The following is a 19,860-nucleotide window of genomic DNA, read 5'->3' on the forward strand; positions in this document are numbered from 1 at the left end:
TGTCTGGTGTCCATGTCTCATCCCTTGTGGAGATGAGACTTTTTTGGCTGTGGATATTCTTTAACCATAAAACAAGAGAGGTGATTGTGAGTATGCTTTAAGTCTTTCACTTCTTTTAGCATGTACCTTGTATCTGCTCCAGCTGTCTCACTGCTCTGGTATTTTATAATTAACGTCTTGAAAACTAAAGGGAAAATCTTTAAATGCTATATATTTCCCATTGGGACTCTTCCATGTGGCTGTAACACTTGTGGTGAGTCTTCGGTGATGTGTCTCTGTTCCTTAGGAGTCTTTTGTCTCAGTTTGATTTCCCTGGCGTCAGCAGAAAAACTGTTTTCTAGTGGATGAGGCTTTGCTTCTTAGGGGCACAGTGTGTTTTGATTCACTTAAAATGAAGACAATTTCAGATGACCGAAATTGAGGTCTGCCTCTCCTTACAGTCCTTCTGTTTTCTCAGCTTGCTTGCGTCTTGTATCTGGCGCCAACAAGCTACAGGAAGGCTGAGGGGTTGCTTTGTATGGCTGTACAGGCAGCCCGGCATGCATATATCTGTATAATACATGTGTACCTGTATAATACACGTTTAGCGTGTGCTTCTTGTACATGAGCAAAGGAGCATCTTTGATGCACCTTTCCTTTTCAACCTGTTTCTGTGTGAGGAGTCCATTAATTTGAAAAACACAGCCTCTGCCCTGTGTCTGGCAGCCTGGCTGCTAAGGGATGGCACGCTGTTTGCTTTGCTCATCACTAGGACCAGTTTTAGAGGTGTTTATGCTGCAAATTGACTCCTTCAGAAGTGGTATTAGTAGTTCGGGGTATTCCAGCACGGTACATTAGACTGTTTCCAGAAAATACAGATATTCTATGTTAAGGCTATTAAGTGTCCACTGATTCAGTGACCGTGCAGATACATAGTTAATGTTGTATTGTGACACATTCTGGAAATTGCTGGGTTTATTTTTGACATGGAGAAGATGACTAAGAATAACTCTTTCATCTATGCATAGTTACATTTACAAGCAAGTAAAAACTTCTCCAAAATGATCTTTAGTCATATTTAGACTCTTAGTTCCATGAAAGGAAAAAAAATCTGACTTGTGCTTAAATCTGAGCTGTGTATGCTATCACCCCTCTTCCTACTCTGGACTGCCGTAAAAATTGGGGGTTTGATTTGGGGTTTTTTGGTTTGATTCTATTATCCTCTCCAAATTTTCTGGACAATTTACCTCATGGGGAAGGGGGGAAGAGAAGCCCGATTCTTTGTTGGGAAAGGTGAACCCTACGACAACGCTAATTATAATAGACTCTACTGTCCTGGCTTAATTCAGTTCAAGTTCTGATTATTTTTACTTCAGTGTCCTAGTAACACGGATGTAACTTGGGTTCATTTCTTCTCGCTTTTTTTCCTCCTAAAGCTGTGATTATAAGACCTGGTGAGGAGGGAATAATTCTGAAGCCAACCCATGGGTTCAGAGATCATCTGCCTGTCTGCTTCTGGACACTTTACTATATTTTGTTAACTTGTCCCTGAAAGCTTTCTATTTGGGCCCTGACTCCTTAGGGCAGATGGTTTGTTGAATTTTGTGATGGGAATATGCGGATTAGATTCAAACTTTTGTTATTGTCACTGTTGTCTCATCTGTGTTGGCCTGTACAAACAATGCCAGTGGTTTCTCCACTTGCTGCATTCAGCCAAGTGGATATTAACCAATTTGGTTTTTAAAATGACTGTGCTGGCATTGTAAGTGTGTGTTGTGGACTTTTGGCTTCCTAAAAAGTAGGTTCTTTGGATCCGTTAGTCCACGATAAATCCTTCTCAGACCTTTTAAGCTTGCAGCTTATTGCCTCTGTAGACTGCAGTAATGCCCAACGGGGTGTTACAGTTCGTCCTTCTGTGTAGCTGCCATAGCCAAACATCAAAATAGAATTTCCAAAGCTATGTGAAATTTTTGTTGGGAATATGCGGGCATATTTTGTAATCAACTTTAAATAGTTTTATGGTAGTACAATTGCTTATCTTAACTCTTCTGCATATTTTTTTTTAATATGTTACTTTTGAAAGATTAAGCACATTAAAATACTTGGTTCAGATAACTATTTTGCCATTTTCTTACCTGACTAGGCAACTTTAGTAGCCAATTGGAAGGCTTTTAAATCTTCCGAGGCTTTTTTCCTAGTCTATCATGTGCAAATCATATATGATGGAGTTCAGCAAAAATTATTAACAGTTTTGAAAAAAGCAAAGCAGAAGGTGACACAGGAGCTGAAGATGAGTTTTCCTCTCTCTTTGAGAAGACATGGTTTGGCAGATAGTGGAGTTCTTTTTTGCGTGTAATTGGATGAGAGTATATCGCGATAACTGTAATCTGTGTTATTGGCTGAGGTGAGTCCCATCTGTTAGTGGTGTTAGGGATGTGCACTACCCTTGACCTCTAAACTTGTGCACATAGGGAGCAGCATAAAAGGATTTAGAGAAGCAAATGCAGTCTCTGAAGGCAGTTGCTGAAAGCAAGGCAGAAATTCATAATGCAACACAGTGTTCTCTGCTGACACCCTTTCCAGCTGAAAAAACCCCTCTGGTTAAACATTAGCCTTAATGAACTTCACAAGTTTTTAATTGACAAGATCCTGGGTAGTTTTTGGTTTCTGCTTACTCATGAGATCAGCTTCCTTTCATACAGGTTCATTTCTTGTACGCTTGTTATCAGGCTGTTTATTATGTATTTTCTCTGTGCTGAGCTGGGGAATAATTTTAAGTAGCAATCTGAGCTGATTAGAAGAAAATTCCGGGCCTGTGTTGCAGGAAGTACTTGGGTTTGACTTCATGGTAGTAAGTGTGTAGTCAGTGCTGAATATTAATTAATTAATTTAAAATCTTCTTGTCATCATCATTTCACCCTAGCTGTGGATCTGGCACAGTATGTACTTGTACACTTGAGTTGCCATTGCTTTTCTCCTGTTAGAGGTTGTAAAGTAGTGAGCATCCTGAGAAGAGAGCTTACTTCTCCAGGTCTGACTTCCATCCTAGCTGAACTGAAGGAACTGCTGATGGAATGAGCTATTTGGGTTTGGATTATTTATGTGAATGTGTTCTCCTTCAGATCCGAACTCCTAGCCTTTTGCTCAGTATTTTGTTTTCTGCTTTCACTAAGTGCTACAAACTTCTATTGCTGCCACCTATGCAGCCATCTGTTTCTATCCGTTCAGAAAATTGTTTAGGTAATTGCATGGTGGTAGGGACAGAAGATTATTGAAGTCTGGGGCCATTTTTCACATTTCAGAGTTTTGCTTCATAAGATGAATGTAGAATGTAGGTTCCTCCCATTTCTACCTATGGATTTTTAAAAGTAACAGCTGAGACACTCCTCTGTACATATTTGTGTTCAGAACATTAATGTGGTTGAACGAATATCAGAAATGTGCACATTTAGGACTTGGAAACAAGCTCCATAGATATGAACTATTGGTGCATGTTCAAAACTGAATTCACTGGATGTAACCAAATACCTCAAGCTGTAATTACTCTCTGAAACTGTCCTTGCACCGAGTCAACATTAGATGTCCTAGCAAATGCATTAGGAAGAATAAGGCTTGGCTAAAGAACTAAATACATCCCAACAGCAAACCTGTTAAGACAAAAGAAACCATCTTTCTGTTGTTCTGATGGGAGGTGTATGTGAGAGGGAAGAACGATTAGGGTGGTTGACTTTATTTCCTGGAAGTGAATAGAATACATTTTTCAGTGCACAAAACGGATATTACTCAGTTTGTGACCTGCTTCCTAGTAAAAAGTGTCTTGAAGTGGGGATTGGTTTAAATCTGTTGCCTGCGTTCCTGACGGACAGTATTGTGTGATGCTGTCTTGTCGCAGAGGCATGCAATGTGCCTTGATGTATAAATAAACCTGTGTGTCAAAGGTAATTTGAGACAATGTGCCAAATATTTAATGAAGCACTGGTCTTGTCCTGGATACCTGGTATATATTTGGGAGTAGGTAGCTGAGCTGAAACTGCAGCAGAGGAGTGATGAGCGATGTAATACTCCCCAGCGCATATTGCAGAGCTACTCCGTGCAGTACAGTAGACACGAGCAGAGCTACAGGTCAGCCACATCTTCTTTGTAACTTTGATGCTTAGATAAGTGGACAGGAAAATAGGTTAATGTGCACTAGGCCAACCTGCTTTGTGCATGTTGTGGGGGAAAAAGTTGCCTTTGGTATCCTCAGTGGAGTAATTTTAATGAATACTTCACATACCGATTTTCAAGATAAATATAGAATGGCATACAGAGGGGAATGGCTTTATTCCTTCAGGAACATCACTTTTCCCCTGGAGGTGGACTCGGCAGGATGCCGAGCCTGGGCAGTTCAGCATATTTTGTGTTTCCAATGACGAGTTAGGGTGTCCGGGGGCTGACAGCAGCCCTGTGAGGAGAAGGCTTTGGGAGATGCAAAGCAGCAGGTGCTGGCATGGGAAGGAGGAGCCGTGTCATCACCAGGAGCTTGGCAAAGGCCTGGGAGTGGGTGGCAGAGGTGGATGCTGGCTTCTTGCTCAGAGGAGAGGGTTTCTGTCTGGGCTTCCTTCTGATCTGGGAATGAAACTCTGCAATGGGGAGTCTTCCTCTGTGTATTTATGTGGGAAAGGAGATCCACAAGGTCTTTATCTTGCACTTGCCTATGCAGAAATGCAAAGGGCAGGGTTATTTTCTTCCTTGCCATTAGAATTCTCTTTTACTGAGGAAGGAGCTGTTATTGTTTCCTGAATGCATGCATGTAGAGGGCTTCAGCAGTGTTTCTAATGCTATTTCATGACAAATGTAGAAGCTTGATGATACCTGAAGGCCTTCTTTATCCATGCGTTTAAATATATACCACCAAACCTGTATATAGCTACTTCTTTAGCTACTACCTGACTTAATGAATGGATTAATATTATTAGTAGCTTGTGTTAAAAGCATCTTCAAGTTATGGAGTAAAAATATGTCTCCAATTTGTTTTATGTTTATCATGCATTAATAGAGAACAAAAGGAATTACATGGCTGTTTCAGAGCAAGCTGACACATTTTTGTGTGTTGTTCACAATACTTTCCTCTCACAAAGGTAGGTTCAAGGTTCAGCCTGACATTCAGTAAAGTGCACAAATGACTTTTACACTGTGTTTGACAGTTTCTTGACTCAGCTTTTTCTAACGGGGCATTTGTATGCCTCCTTCAGATGGTCAGGTAAAACAGGTAGTTCTACAAAGTAATGTCAATATGAAGCTGTTTTGCCCTTTGAGGTAAAGCTTTGTGGGTTCTTTGACAAGTAAAACATTCAACAGGACATAACTGACCCAGAACTTACTAGGAGACATGTTTGTAAGGCTATCTGGCTTGTTTGGAATCTCAAGCCAATATAACTACAAACACAGGCTTCTGGAAAATAACTGTGTAATTATTTAAGTGTCTCCTAGTTCGCTGATTTCTAAGATAAATAAAGGAATGGCACATATAGCATAGCAGGTCTGCATTTGCATTCAAGGTCTAATGTAGAAGTAAATATTGATGCAGATGTATCACAGGTTTTTTACTCTAATAGTTCTAATGTGCGAAGAGATCGTGAACCACTACTTTTCAGTTTCATTTGCTCTGCTTAAGTAATATACAGACAAGCAAAGAGTGGCAAGGCTTTCTTTGTCTGTCTGCCTAATCGACTGCTGTGCAGCCAATATGCCAACCCATGTGCCAAGTTTATTGAAAATGTGTGAGAGAATTACTGGTACTTCAACAAATTAGAAAGCAAACTTCATTGCTTTGTCTGACTTTCCTACTAGGTGTCAACAGGCTTTGTAAGGTTGCGATCAGTGCTTCTGATGAGTTCATGGAAGCCTTCATTACATTTGTTTTTAATGACTTTTTCTCTAATGAGAAAAATACACCTTTGTCATACTATGAAGCAGCTTATAAATTTTCTACTTTCCTTATGGGTTTTGTCTGTTGTCTAATATTTTTCTGGAATATTATGCCAGATGCAGGGCTGAAATTAATGTGGTTTTTAATTTTGGAGGAGGAAGTGAAGCCAAACAGTGTTTTCTTGCTTTGACTGATGATTCCATTATGATTTTAGTGATTGTTCTGCTTTCTTGGGGGAAGATATCCAGAAGAGAGTGAGCTTGTCTCATTTTTACTGGGTCTGGGGAATTTAAAATGAAAATTAATTTATTATTCTGGACCTAGTCATTAGAAACTAGTATTGACAACATAAATATTACCTCTCACAGTTAAGCAGAATTAAGCAAAAAAGACAACATTTGCAGTAATTACTTATTTAGCTTACGGGCCTGTATTCACATGAATAGTCTGTGTCAAGTGTATCTGCAGTCATCTTTTTACTTTTAGAAATAGGATCCTCATTTCTAGTATTTCTTACCTGATACATTTCAATCTTAAATAGAATATTAAGTTGTTGTCCTGTGCAAATAGTTTTTTCGTATCTTGTGGTGTGTTGTTTTTTTCTTGTTAAGGCTTCTTAAACTTTGTTTGCAATGTTCTGTCTTTTCCCATATTTACAGATTGACGGGGGGGGGGGGGGGCGGAGGGAGATAAGAAATTACCTTTATTTTCAAATTGGTGGTTGAGTACTGACATACCGGAATACGTGCTTAGTCATGTGCTGTGATGCTGATGAGTTTCGCTTGGCACACCCCAGCAAATGCAGTCCCTCCCCTGTTTTCAGCAGAGCCATCTTCTGTGTGGTGCAATTGTAGATGACTGGATTTGTTTTACAGCAGTGACACAGTGTAATGATAACCTTGCCAATGCTAAGGGGAGATGGAAACAGCTGAACTTTTTGCTTGTATAGCGTGTTTAAAAATTTCACTCAAGATACTGTGACTTGAAGGTTTTGGTCAGTGTCACAAAACTGTCCTGAACTTCTGTAACAAAGTGTCAAAGAGGCAGTGGGACTCTGGCCAAAGGTTGTTTTTTCTTCCACCAAAGTTGTATTTTAGTTGCTCATTCTGGGGTTTTGCCTTTGCCTGCTTTTCCTCTCCTCTAAGACTATATTCTAGATTATGTTCCTATTGCTTTTGATTAAAATTCCAGCAGTAAAATTTTCAGCTTTAAGCTGTGAGATCACAGAATCACGGAACATTAGGGGTTGGAAGGGACCTCAAAAGATCATCTAGTCCAACCCCCCTGCCAGAGCAGGACCACCTAGAGCAGGTCACACAGGAACACATCCAGGCGGGTTTTGAATGTCTCCAGAGAAGGAGACTCCACAACCTCTCTGGGCAGCCTGTTCCAGTGCTCTGCCACCCTCACAGTGAAAAGGTTTTTCCTTATGTTAATGTGGAACCTCCTGTGCTCCAGCTTGCACCTGTTGCCTCTTGTTCTATCATTGGACATCACTGAGAAGAGCCCGGCTCCTGGTGTGAAACCTCAGAGGGATCAGAAAAATGGAATGTAGGCAAGAATGTAGAGAAATTCATTTGAGAACTCCTGTGATAATTGTGTTGGTAACTGTTGCTAATAATCTGGGGTTTCTGTCTGGGAAATATAAGCATGTTGGATTTATTGTGCTTCTTAACACATGAAGTATCTGTGCCTATAAGGTTACAGTGGTCTGTCAGAGCCTGGATGGACTCCTTACCCTGTGAATGTAGCACCTGCAAGGGCAGTGCACTTCCTCTGCCTGCTTGGGCACTTTGTAGACCCAGAGAAGTGGAGTCACATTAGCAGTGGCTGTGCTGAATGTCCTTGGTTGAGAACCTTGCCCCTGCCTGTTGGGTGTACGCCTTAAGCAGATTTACTAATCTGACCTTTTAACCCGCTGATGATTAATAGACCTCTGCAGAGCACTGAGGCACAGTTACTTGGGAGTGGCCCTGCCAGTAAAGGTCTGCCGTGAGGCAAAAGGAGTAATCACGCAAGTGCAGCTGCCCCAACTGCAAGACGATGGGCCGTAAGGGGCCTGCGCAAAGCTGTCAGCTTCTGTTTTTAGAAAGGAAGGGTGCTTTCTGCCTGCTGTTACACTGACCCATTTAGGGTATAATCTGACCTGAAAATACTGCGTTGAACTGTTAATGCGTTGCCATACACTGCCTGCCAAGATGCCTCGGTGAAGTATGCTCTGCACAGGTTGATTCATAATTAGTCGATATGCTGGATATTAGGACCCAATGAAGTGCTGCCTTCTGCACTTTTTTCTGGTAATCTTCCTCAGACCTGATTTATATATTCAAAGCAGCATTTCATATGCACATCTTATGGGCAGCAACAGGAGAGATCGTAGTGGCCACTTGTGTAACTCAACATCTGTAACTTGCGCATCTTTACAGGTTTTTTTAGTCTCCTTCTATGCAAACATATGGCATCTTTTATTGCAGTGAAAAAAATAAGATAATAATTGAATAGTCCTATCATGCCAGTCAGAGAGAGCTAGGAATAAGCTGTTCTGGATGGCATTGACTTGCTGTGTTAGGGTATCTGGTAAGCAAACACTTAATTACTAAGGCTTTTGAATTTTTCTCAGTATGCTTGTGTTGCTCCCCCAGAGGCAACATGCTGGTCACATTCACTGGCAGGGCTGGTGGTCAGCAAAGGGCAGAGGTGGAAGAGCCCCAGCTATATGTGGTGGGGCAGGGAGGGCTTTGGATTGTGGAGTACAGATAAGCCGTCACGTGAAATACAACAAAAGAGTTTTTCATGAAAGGCTCCACATCCTTAGTGGCAGCAGGAGCCTTGGGATATGTGCTCGTGAGCCAAATTGCTGTAATATATCCTTGGATATGTGTGCGTGGTTTTAAATGTGGCGGTTTGAGGTAGCAGGTTAATCTAGCTAGAAAAGAGCCCATTTTCCCTAGATGCAGACAGTGGTATGTCTGATGAACTTCATTTGAAAGGAATTTCCCTGAAGTTGATAGCAGCAATGAAGAAGTCATGCTCAGTCTGGCTTTTATAGAAACATGAGGTCTGACAGCCCTCTCCTCCTGCCTAGCTGCACCAGGCACCAGAAGCACCGATGAAGAGCCACTGATGTTCGAAGCCTTTGCTATGATAATCTGCTACACACAGGGGAGGGTCTGGAGTATTTGGACTTAACCTATTTTGTAGTGAGCTGCGCTTGGCAGGAATGAGGGAGGGGGTAAAAATTCATGTTTTACCTTAAAGAAATGGACTGATTCTGTGGCTGTTGCAGTCACTTCCCTGCTCCCTTTCATACGGATTTCTGATTTAGAAATGCATTATGGAAATACCTTGACTGGCATATGAATTTTTTTCATGCTGCTGTGCCTTTTTTTTTTTTTTTCCCTTTTTTTTTTTGTTTTCCTTTGGCTACAGGTTTGAGAGTTTTCTTTTAAGTAAAAATCTGGCTGTAGTGTGACTTGCATGCAAAAGAAAGCACTGTTGCTTGAAAATTTTGCTTCCAGAGCTGATAAAAATACCCTTTAAACTTGTTCCATACTTCTTCCTTTCCAGATTATTTCATCTGAGGTTTAGGTTGTATGTTGACTCACTTCTTTTTTTTCCTACGGGGGTGAGCTCGTACTGTGCAAATTGTATCCATTTGGACCTCATGTGCCAACTGTCCAAAACTTCTGGTGTATGCCCTTTCTTTTTTCTTTTTTTTCCTTCTCTCCATGCAATAACCGCACAATACCTGAAACTCAATTGTGATCATGTGCGTGCAACATGTACTGAAGAACGTGTTTTTAACTTAAGTTCAAAACTGAAAGGGGAAATACCGTGGTTTTACATGCATCATAGTTCAGCTTTTACTTCAGAAAATATCATTGCTTTTCTTTGCTTTATGTGGTGTATTGCTTGCTCATTCCCTTTCGTAATCCAAGTAGCAGTTCCAAGGAACTGTTTGGGGGGAGAAAAAAATAACTATTCATATATCGTTATTAAAAAAAAAAAAAAACGGTCCCAGCTGGAAAGAAAAGCTGAGGAGCAAAAAGAGTCAAACAGTACTTCTAAAGTTTTTTCTTCTTTTCTTTCCCCCCTACCCCAGTGCTTTACAAAGCTGAAAGGTACTACATGATCTTTAGGGGTGTTTCTGCCTGTTTGGGTTTTCTTTGCAGCAGAGTGCTGTTGCTTGAGACTCCTTCAGCTGCTCATCCTGAACCTGCATCTGTCACTGCTGTGATGGAGGCAATGGCAGAATTCGGTCATGTCCAAACACAGATCCACCCTCCTCTGTCTGCGCCTGTCCATCACCAGCCACCTCCGTGCTGATGCCTAGGCCAAAAGTCAGGCTCAGTATGGCAGTGGCAGAGCGAGATGCCAAGTGCAGATTGTTACAGCCTGTGATGAAATAGCTAAGAAAGGGCAACACAAGCAAAGGCTGGTTCTGTGCTGTTTTCGTGGGTTTGTGAACACTCAGAGCCCCATGTAGTGACCTCCAATGATGTCCTACTTTTGAAAGATGCTGCAACAAAGCCTATGCTGTTTTGTGCATATAGCTCTTGGGGCACTGATTGCGTTAGTATTTAATCACAGTGGTAATACAGCCACTGTATTAGGGCATTAGCTAACTCTTTATTCCTGGTAAACTAAAGCTTGATGACTGGAGTGTAGATAAAGATCTGGTTGCACGTTTCAGTGAAATAAAAGCAATACTGTTTACCTATATGCAGAAGAGAGGGAGAAATCTGTGCTAATGGAAAACCAGAGAGAAGTCCAAGCCAATATAAGGTCTTGGTCTCAGTAACAAAACTTTTTTTTTTTTTTTTTTAAATCATATTTGTGAAGTGGAGAACTTCACAATATTTCCTTTGTGAATAGCTTACATCCAGTAATTTTTCTCTCCATCCTTTTTCTGATGGTCAATTCTCTGTTTTACTTCTTGGTCTCTGTAATTTGGGGGATATTAAAATTGAAGGAACTGTAGTAACTAAATTCCTCTTCATGTCTTCAGTTGCTTTGCTTTATGTAAGGTTGGATGAACAGAATCTGGGTTTTCTTCTGATCAGAATTTGAGTGAAAACTTCCAGTATTCTGACAGTTCCCATTCCCCAGTTCCCACTCTTTCCAATGCAGGCACAGTGAGGGAGCAGCACAGTGCTTGGGGTGTCAGGCTGTGCAGGCTCAGCCTTGGGGACCATGCAGAGGACATAGGCAGCCCACGGCAGCTGGGCAATGGCACAGGTGTCCCACGGCCTCCTTAGTGCGGCCCTGGGGGGCTGGCAGCACTGAGGCACAGGCCAGCAGGCATCCAGCCGGCTGGCAGAGGCTGGGCTGTGCTAAAGCAAAACCAAATTGACCCAAAATGTTTCTGTAAACCACTTTCCTTCTTAAATTGTTGTTTTCTCTAACAAAGCCAGCTCTAATCAAGACCTTGTGTACCAGGCGCTCTGCAAACCCAGAACCAGTTAATCCTTTCTGTCTCCGAAAATTACAGACTGAGAATTGGGGCACCAAAGCAGCTTTAGCTCTGTCTTGCTGTAGCTATAGGAAGGGGAAGAAATGTGATGCCTTTAATCTACTCTGGTACTGCAAACATTATGCTCAAGTAAGCAACATGTAGTCACTACATGGCTCATTTCAGGATCCCCAAACAGCTGTAGCTGTCACATGTGACCTCATGTTAATATATGGGAATGAAATGGTAATGCTCTTAAAACTTTCTGGATATGCCTAACATACCTGTGGTGTTTTTGCACTTCTACATGCTAAACTCCTTAAAAGCACTGTTAACACTGACTTTCAGATATGTGTGTGTTGGTGTTGGCCATAGCTTCCTACAGATGCATTCTTTCATTAAGAGATTTTGAATCTTCTATATGGTAAAGTGAATGTTAGGACTAGATGACTGTGAGAAAAGTAACTTTTTAGAAAAAATTGACGTTGTTCTTTGACTTGGCACTTTAGAAGCGCCTGCATTCCTACAGTGTCTGCCTGCTTACATGCAGTGAATTACAGGTAGGTGGAAAAATAGATTTTTCCAAATGGAAGAATGACTAAGAGCCTGATGGTAACATCTTCTATGTGTTTAAGTGTAGGTCATTCTGCTTGGTAGATGATTGGAAGCAAATGGCCAGTGTTGCATAAAGACTTTAATATGAGAAGGTACATCCACCTCTGACCTTCAATATTGTTGACAGGACTAACATAGAGGCTTTAAACCTCAGGCTTTTGGGACACAGCTGTGTGATGAACAATTACTATTAAGAAATGCTTTTTTGATGTTTCACATTTTTAAGTAAACTTTTCTGTGCTGGAGAAGATGAATCATAATTTAATTCTGACTATATCTCAGCTTGCCTTGTGAAAAGTGATGCATTTGTCATCCCTCCTGTTATTGGTTAATGATGTTCTGCCCACAGAAGTTTTTTTTAAGGGGCTGCTTCCAAACTTTTTATTCCCACTGTTATTTTATTTTTTTTTTTGTTCTGATGGATTTCCCAAAAATAACGTTTCAAGATGTATTTTGTTGTTTGACTGAGAGGATTTTTCTGCAGCAGAAATGGGTGATGTTTTTGTAACTTTCTTGGAATCTTTATTTGGGCTTTTATACTTTGTTTTTCTTCATTTTTTGGGAAGTCAAGGCTGAGAGAGGGTAGAAATTGTCCTGAACATTTTCTTCCAAAAATACTGTTTCTACTTTCAGAAGTGACGTCTTTTCTAGTCTCTTCTGGTAACTATGGGTCTAGTTTACAAGGACAAAAAAAAGGAAACAGATATAAAGCAATCCCAGTAGCTTGCTTTCTTTCTTTTTCGTCTTCCCTTGTGCAGAGTTTGGTGTTTAACCTAAATTTTCTGGTTTTCCACCAGTCTCTGGCTGACTTGTCTGGGTGCAGCTTCACAGTTATCCACTGATATTCAGTGGATGGGTTTTGGTGGTGAATTGACATTGACCAAGGAAGCTATCATTCACAACTCAAAACTGCTTTTGGGGTTTTTTTGATTCTTTTTCTCTCTTTAACTTATTTGTGGTTCCCATGGATTTCAGTGTGACTGATTAACGTTAATACCCCAATAAGCTGCAGGAAGTATTGTGTGCCAGCTTGCATTAAAAAATTATGACAATAGATTGTGTTGATTCCTAAAAGCGTGTATGTGTGCATATGAAATATTGTCCAGCATGTTTTATTTCTTTGATGATTAGCAATGCTGTACTGTCTGTGTTTTCAGTGGATTAAGCCTTGTTACTGATCTGGAAGTCTGATGTCTACAGATGAGGGCAGCTCTGCCAAATGAGTTACCAGGGCTGGAGCCCTCAGGGTCTTGCAGCCCTTGTGCTGATTGTTTATTCCTCCTGTTCAGCACTTGGGTAATTGCTGCAGCCCCAATAACAAGAGGGAAACATCTTGGAGAGAGAGGTCCATACTTGGAAAGACAACATGAAACATACTCCAGAGTGAGCTTTTGGCATGTATTCTGTGAAAGCTAACACTGGTGCTGTTCTTTTTCTTCCTGCAAGACATATCCTGGGCAGTTTGCTTCAGCACAGCCATAATTTCATATTTTTGCTTCAAAATACCTAAACAAACATTGATTTCCTTTCTCACAGAAATCCTGAGGGGAAACAAAGACAGTCTTATTTTGGTATCCACTGTTCTCTGGTCCCTCACTGCAAGGCACTTTCTGATGTCTCCAGCTGATGTCTTTGGGCAGCCCTTAGTTTGAGGAGCAGCAGTGCTGGTCACCTTTCTCTGCTCTGTAGCCCCTCTGGGTCCAGAGTTGCCACAGTAAGGGGACAGGCTCTATCTGGGTATAGGGTGACTCCCAGCTGGAGAGATCAGGAAGGCACAAAGACTGATGGCCCCCTTTGCCCCGTGCTCCCTGCTGGCAGCTGCCAGCTGCCTAGAAATGTGGTGGCACATCCTTGGGCACTGACAGAGGCTTTGGCAGTCTCGTGTTGCTGTGTCAATTCATAGCCTATCTTGCTGCCCCATACTTCTGGATTATCCCTGTTGTCAAAGTGTCATGAACCAACATTATTTCCATGAGTGCTGACTAAGAGAGTCTGCTTTTTCCTGGTTCATGTTTGTTCTTTTTTTTCATGGTGTATTTACCTCCATAATTATGTCCCCATGCAAACAAAGGGAAAGCTGTACTAGAGGAACTGTTGCTGCCAAATGTGGCTCGGTTTTGTTGGTATAGCCACATCTATACCAGGGGTTTTGCTGACATAGCTCTGTCAGCTAGTGGGCATGCGTTTTTTTTTCCTGCTCCTCACAGACACAGTTGTGCCATCTAAGTTCTCGCTGTGACCTGGGGGTGAGGAGCAGAGGAGGACACAGGGCTGTGAGAGGGAATGGGATGTTGAAGCTCCCACTGGCAGCCTGACAGGAGCGGAGCCAGAGCCCCCTCTCCATCATCCTCTCGTGTCCACCCTTGCTCAGTGCACGTGGCACTGCTGCCTCCCTGCTGAATGTGAGTTTGGTGATGGTAAAGAGGATATTACTTGCTCTTTCAATTAGTCTGGCCCAATGTCCTAACATCCTACTGAAAGTATAAAATCTTGCGCTGATCAAAACACAACCAACCCACTGCCTGTTCTGTGGTTAACTTTTATATCTCTGCTGTTCCAGTTTGTGAGCTTGAAAACCTGAGTGTCACTATAGGAAAAGAAAGGCAGGATTTTCAAAGAGCTTAAAGTTTGTCCTTTTAATTGTTCTTACTGACAGTTTTTTCATAACATCATTCTAATTGAAATAACAGGTGCCTTTTCTTAAAAGGTACATTTATTTGCTGGCTGATATTATCCTTATGGGATATTTATTTTCCTTTTGCTCTTGTGATCATAAACTAGAAAAATATCAACATAAACTTTCTACTATTGTTTATATTGTGTTTCTACTTTACTACAACAGAGCTGAAAAATACTCTCTCTTGTAACAAGTCTAAACCTGATGGTTTTCATGCCTTTTTTAGGCATAATGTTGAGTCCTAATGTCTGTGTCTTAATCATCTACAGTTAGACAGAATCACAGAATGTTAGGTGGTTGGAAGGGACCTTGAAAGATCGTCTAGTCCAACCCCCCTGCCAGAGCAGGACCACCTAGAGCAGGCCACACAGGAACACATCCAGGCAGGTTTTGAATGTCTCCAGAGAAGGAGACTCCACAACCTCTCTGGGCAGCCTGTTCCAGTGCTCTGCCACCCTCACAGTGAAAAGGTTTTTCCTTATGTTAATGTGGAACCTCCTGTGCTCCAGCTTGCACCCGTTGCCCCTTGTCCTGTCATTAGCCATCACCAAGAAGAGCCCGGCTCCATCCTCCTGACACTCGCCTTTATGTATTTATAAACATTAATGAGGTCACCCCTCAGTCTCCTCTTCTCCAAGCTCAAGAGACTCAGCTCCCATCATAAGGGAGATGTTCCATCCTGTTAATCACCTTTGTGGCTCTGCGCTGGACTCTTTCCAGCAGCTCCCTATCCTTCTTGAACTGAGGGGCCCAGAACTGGACACACTATTCCAGATCGGGTCTCACCAGGGCAGAGCAGAGGGGGAGGAGAACGTCTCTCAATCTACTGACCACAGCCCTTCTAGTACGCCCCAGGATGCCATTGGCCTTCTTGGCTAGTTTTGAAGATGCAGATTATATGGAAACTTGGGACCTTGTAATAGAGCTTTTAGCACCTCTGTTAGAAATAATAGTTTTTAAATACTCACTGTAACCTGCACAGAATAATAATTGGGCTAGAGACATTTTTGTTCAAAACTATTGGACTTAAAAGTTTAGAGTTACAGTTTCCAGTGGTATAGGTACAACACCATTACTTTGAAAAAAATAAAATGTCTTTATTTTACAACTCCTCAAAAGTGCATCAGTATTTCTGATGAGTAGGTTAGGTACAGATGCCTGGAAAACTATGTATTGTTATTCATTTGAAATACTTGTGCCTGTGCTTTGCAAAATGAGCCTGCGGAGGTTTTAGTGATGCTCACTGGACGGGACTTCCTGTGCAAGCAGCAGAATGGTGTGAACCTGGTGATTGCCAGTTTTCTGTTCTGTGTTATCTGAAATCCGGGTTGCAAGAGGGGCCATAAGGCAAAGCTAGTGCAGCGTGCCGTGGGCCCACCAGTGGCTGTGGCAGGGGCAGACGTTTGAGCCTCCGTCTGTGGGACTACATGTTTGGACCCTTGGGCGGCATCCCATGCTGTACCCGTGCCAAGACTGTGTGTTTGCATGAATGGAGACGTATGCAAACTGCTGGCTTATGTGGTTGATCTCATTTTACTTGTCAGTGTCTTAGTGTATTCCCACAGTGAAACTGAAAAGCTCAGATCAGTAGCATCAGGAAACAAACTGGACTATTTTTAAAGCTTTCAACTTTAAAATGTGTGGAATATGACTTGTCTATGTGGCAGATAAAGTTGTACAGATAGATCGTTTTATTTTATGCTTCCTGTGAACATATCTAAAATATTCGCTGCGAAGTGTTAGTGTACTTGTGCAGATGCTTCCAGCTACATTTTATTGTGGGGTGATTCCAGATGTAGCAGGTTAAATCGCACAGCAGCACTTGTTGGAAGGCTTACGTTTGAAATGTCTCTTATAACTTCGGCAAAACAAGCTTGATAGTGTGTGCAGTAACCTTGTAAGTTCATAGGCACAGAGTGTCTAGGTGGGAACTGTTTTGAATTCCATACTTGGCCTGAAAAGTTATTTTGCAGGAGTTCTGTGGAAGTCAGCTTTTTGTAAAAGTACAGAAAAGTAATCCAGCTGTTTATGAAGAGAGGCTGTTTTGCGAGGCTTTGTTCAGAAGCAATTTCTGTTCATTGATGTTTCTGTTAGGATTGTGCATCTTAAGAAATGTGTTTTCTATTTGTCACCAATAGGAAACTAGTATTTTAGGCAAATGTACTTTTGTCGTTTTTAAGTAGTTTTATAAGCAAAGCAAGGGAGAGCTTCAGTTGTTACCAGAATCACATCTAAATATTTTTTTTTTCCTTTTATGTCAGTTCTAGGAAACATGCAAAGAACCCAAACCACCAAAAAAAGCTATGTTTCCTCTAGATAGAAATATTTCTGTTTAAAATGGTTGCCATGAAAACTAAGTGCCTAATGTGAGTAGAAACTCAGTTGAAAAACCTAGAAGGTCCTGTAACACAGCCAGTCTCACTTGCAAATTTCACTTACTGTAATGGCATTGAGATTTTAGACAGTTAATGTCAGGGAAGAGACAGCAGAAATACTGTAGTTTTTACTGGTGATGAGGAAGGGCCAAAATAATTTACTGCTACAGATGCTGGAGAATCCAGTCTTTTGTTTCTGCTGGTGTTTCTAACCTTAAGCAAACAATAAACATATTGTGTCCTGCATGCCAAACTGAAGTCTTAATAAAAGAATTTATTCTCGGTAAACATGGCAGAATTAGGGCTGTATTGAAAATGGAATCAGGATTAGTGGTATTGAAATGCAAGGAATTTAATTCTTTTCCAGTCTCCCCGAGGAACATGTTCTGAAATATTAGAACATTAAGGGACTAAGGAGGGACTTAAGTCCTGCAAGTTTGAATTAAAATTAGGGTTGTTCTCTTCCAGTGGGACAACTAAGCCAAAAAACAGTTTTAATTTTTGAGTATACTACCTCATAATACTGCTGACAAGCAATTCACACGGTACTGCTGTCAAAAACTTAAGTTATTTTCATTTATTGACTCCTATATGTCAACTTTATTGCTTGCACTGTTATGCTGAAAGGCTTCATGTGCAGACGTGAACCAGCTCCATACATCCATTTAACTAGTGATAATTAGTGGAATTACCTTGACCGTGAAGCAGAGCTTGTTTCACCAACAGGAAATATCAGCCAAGACTGGAGGCATTTGCTTTCGTATGTATACATCTGTACATGCACCATTGCTTAATTTCTACTTTCTTTCTGTCCCTTTTGCACTACTTTCCTTTAAGTTGTAATAAGATCTTCACTTTCTCCTTGAGTAGCCACCAGGCATGAACAGCACTTCTCAGCTTTTCTTATCTATTTGCCCCCAACTGGAGGCAGAAAGGAGGTTGGGCTGACTTATTACAGTAGAAGGTATCATTAAAATGCAAGCCCTGTTCTTCCCAGTGTCTGCACTTTGTGTCTGGGAGCCCTCCAGAGACTCCTGTAATACGACGGGAAGCTGCATGGAAGGCCAAATTCTTGTATATACTTAATACATAATGTGGGGCACCTAAAATGACAGTTCTTGTTAGCTGTGAATCTAACACATGGATGCTTCAGTTCTGACTTAAAGAACTGTTTGTCCAGATTATTTCTTGCTCTGTAGTTCTTTTCTGTTGCCCAATTTTTTATTGGGCTCTTAGCACTTCAGTAAAGTTTCAGATAAACTCCATTATATTTTTGGATTGTGTTCACAGAGGAAGTTAAGTGGTCACTTTGAAAAGCATAGTTTGCAGTTTCAGTATCAATACTCACCTTGATGAGACTTTTGGATCTGCATTTCATCCCTAGAGTAATCTATTCGATGAAGGAAGGAAAAGGCTAAATGATAATACTCTAAGAACTCAAGTATTTCCCTGAACACTGGGGTTTTTTTTCCCCACTACAGGTAAGCAATTTATGCATTGTCTCTTAAGTCTTTGAGACAGTTACAGAACAGGAAACTTCAATTATAGTTAAGAATTACTCCATTCAACTTTTTGTCCTTATTGCATTGTTTTTAGTGAGTTATGTACAATACTGCAGTGAAATATTGGTGACTCCTCAGAAAAAAATGTGTACTTTTCCATGAGCTGCATATACTTAGAGCACTATCTTCCTCTCTGTCATCTGTCAACATAGTGTTCATGGCAAAAAAAGAGAAAAAAAGGTGGTGTTTCCAGCAAGCCAGAAACCCCAGTAACCAGTCTCTCTTGTCTCATTCTGCCTTTTGGACCACAAAATGTGGCTTTTTTGGAGAACATGACCTCTGACACAACGAGGAGAAATGCTTCTCTGGTGAGCAAATGTCTCTGCAGAGATGCCACTCCACAGCTTTTCGGTGTGGACAAGATGGGAGTGTTTTGGAAGTTCATGAGGAGAAGATTCTGTGCCCAGAAAGAATAGCCTCAGTCCTGGCTTTGCGGTGGTGGAGGAGGGAAGTTTTAAGGCTGGGGAAGGTGTTCTAGCTGTCCTTCCCAGCTGGTCTCTTCCCTAGTGTAAAGGCAGAGGAAGCCCAGGCCTGCTGCATGTGTTTGTGCATGCGTGGATGTGTGTGCAACATCTACTTCCACGGGCTTGCATTACGCTAAAAATGTTTTCCTCCTCTTCCCTTTGCCTGCAGTGGCTCCTGCCGACCGTCTGTTCTATCCTGTCACCATTATTAGCCCTGGCACGTGCTGCTTTTCTTCTTTGGTTTGTTCAGATATGGCTCTACTCTTTTAGCTTTTCTCTTCCCCCACTTCCTTACTGGATGGAAACAATTGAGGCTATAAAAATCTCCTCTCTGTGAGCAGAAAAGGTATTAAATTAAAGAGCTTGTGATCTGGCTCCTTTATCAGTTATGCTAGAGTTAACTTTTAAAGATATTTGTGTTACACGAACGTGATAACAGTCTTGTGGTGAGAATGAAAACAGTGGAGAGGAAGTATTGTTTTATAGCTATTAAGTCTTCCGTAGCACTGAGGCAGTACCAATGTGAGTTTATAGCGATTAAGAAAAGCTAATGTGGCTGCCACTTCCTTAGCTGAAATGTCCAAAGTGGAGTGTTTCACTGACACTTCCCCCCTCCCCAAGAAGCTACTCATAATTATTTTGAGAGAAAAGAAAAATACTTTGGCTTTTCTGTTACAAAAAAATATCTTGGGCAAGTATGGAAGTAGGGTGCAGTAAGTGTTTATCCTTGATTTTAATTCTTTTTTTCAATGGATCTCAGATCCTGGGGTGCCTGTATATCAAGCTGTTTAAGCCACATTGTAGCATCTTACACTGTGCTGTTGC

This window comes from Leptosomus discolor, chromosome 12 (genome assembly GCF_034619465.1).
Source record: "Leptosomus discolor isolate bLepDis1 chromosome 12, bLepDis1.hap2, whole genome shotgun sequence".
In the NCBI taxonomy this organism is placed as follows: Eukaryota; Metazoa; Chordata; class Aves; order Leptosomiformes; family Leptosomidae; genus Leptosomus; species Leptosomus discolor.